Source organism: Tachysurus vachellii, chromosome 2, assembly GCF_030014155.1.
Source record: "Tachysurus vachellii isolate PV-2020 chromosome 2, HZAU_Pvac_v1, whole genome shotgun sequence".
Lineage (NCBI taxonomy): Eukaryota > Metazoa > Chordata > Actinopteri > Siluriformes > Bagridae > Tachysurus > Tachysurus vachellii.
The window spans coordinates 36986777-36988843 of record NC_083461.1 but is presented as its reverse complement, the minus strand read 5'-3'; positions in this window follow the sequence as shown (position 1 = coordinate 36988843).

Here is a 2067-nt window from a genome sequence, read left to right as displayed (position 1 = left end):
ATTTTTGAAGTATTTAGTCGGATTTGCCGAAACTGTCTCTGATCCTCGCCGTAAACATTCCGACTAAATATTTCAGTGACAGCTTCAGACCCAAAGGTTTGCCTGCTGTCGCTTTGTCCGTGTCCTTCGTCCCAACCGTGACCCCGTATAGCGTCTTTTCTGCTAGCAGGAGGATCCGTCGGTGTTCGGCGCCTTCCACAGAGACGACCAGGTTTCGTTAACGCACACAACACACACTGATATCCCGTGCACATCATTATCACTACTGTAACACACCAACACATAGGACCTGCTGCCAGAAACTAGACTCCAGATCGTGTCCATATTTGGAAATGAACGCAGCTCTGATGAGGTGTGGCTTTCGGTCCAGTAAAGGAAGCAGATCACTGGTACTGATGCATGCACACGAACATATAGAGTGAAGAAGTGCTGCTACAGGAAGCGAAAGGATGTCGTGCGAGTCGTACGGTCTGATCAGGGCTGCGTTCAGCGTGATCCGAAGCAACAGACAACTCGTGTGTACAAATCCAACAGAGATGTTTTGTTGACCTGTGAGTCAGACTTTCTGAGACAGTCAACAGACTGATGTTTTACAAGATAAACAAGGCTTTGTGATGTTATTCCTGATAGAGTGATAATCTGATCTTATTTATACAGCACACAAAGGTTACCTGAACACAGGTCAGGATTTATTAAAGAAAGAGAAGAACGGAAAGAATGAAAGAAATGTATAGAAAGAAAACAAGCAAGAAGGACGAAGAAAAACAAACAAAATAAAAAGAAAGGGGTTTAAACTGAAACTGGAAGAAAGAATACGTAAGAAAGACGAGAAAAGAAGTACAAAAGGAGAGAAGAAAAAGAAAGGGAGTAAAGCAGAAAGAAAAAAAATGTGAGAACAGATCATTGGAAGGTAAGAGAGGGGAAAAAAGGGATAAAGAATGGTGCTTTTTGATTAAAGTGAGAAACCCTGCACTGCCCCCTGCTGGGGAATAAAGGCCCTGGGTTTTTGCATACATCACTACAGCTTGGAGTGAAAGACAAAACACTTTCCACATGTGGAACAATGTCTACAGGTGATGTTTTACAGAATCCGCTGCCTTTACAGATGTACATAACAGCTGTGTGAATATGGGCGGGCTTGTTGCCAAGGCGACCAGCGAGGAAACACACACGTCTGATTGGAGCACAAAGTCTGGCCGATAACAACCTTACGGCAAAAACCTGCACACACACTCGCTCAGTCTCTCTCTCACTCACACACTCGCTCAGTCTCTCTCTCACTCACACACACTCGCTCAGTCTCTCTCTCACTCACTCACACACTCGCTCAGTCTCTCTCACTCACTCACACACTCGCTCAGTCTCTCTCTCACTCACCTCACACACTCGCTCATTCTCTCTCTCACTCACACACTCGCTCAGTCTCTCTCTCACACACACTCGCTCAATCTCTCTCTCACTCACTCACACACTCGCTCAGTCTCTCACTCACTCACACACTCGCTCAGTCTCTCTCACTCACTCACACACTCGCTCAGTCTCTCTCTCACTCACTCACACACTCGCTCAGTCTCTCTCTCTCTCTCACTCACACGCTCAGTCTCTCACTCACACACACTCGCTCAGTCTCTCTCTCACTCACTCACACACTCGCTCAGTCTCTCTCACTCACTCACTCACTCGCTCAGTCTCTCTCACTCACTCACACACACGCTCAGTCTCTCACTCACTCACACACACGCTCAGTCTCTCTCACTCACACACACTCGCTCAGTCTCTCTCACACACTCGCTCAGTCTCTCTCACTCACTCACACACTCGCTCAGTCTCCCTCTCACTCACTCACACACACGCTCAGTCTCTCTCACTCACTCACAGTCTCCCTCTCACTCACTCACACACACGCTCAGTCTCTCTCTCACTCACACACTCGCTCAGTCTCTCTCACACACTCGCTCAGTCTCTCTCACTCACACACACTCGCTCAGTCTCTCTCACTCACACACACTCGCTCAGTCTCTCTCACACACTCGCTCAGTCTCCCTCTCACTCACACACACTAGCTCA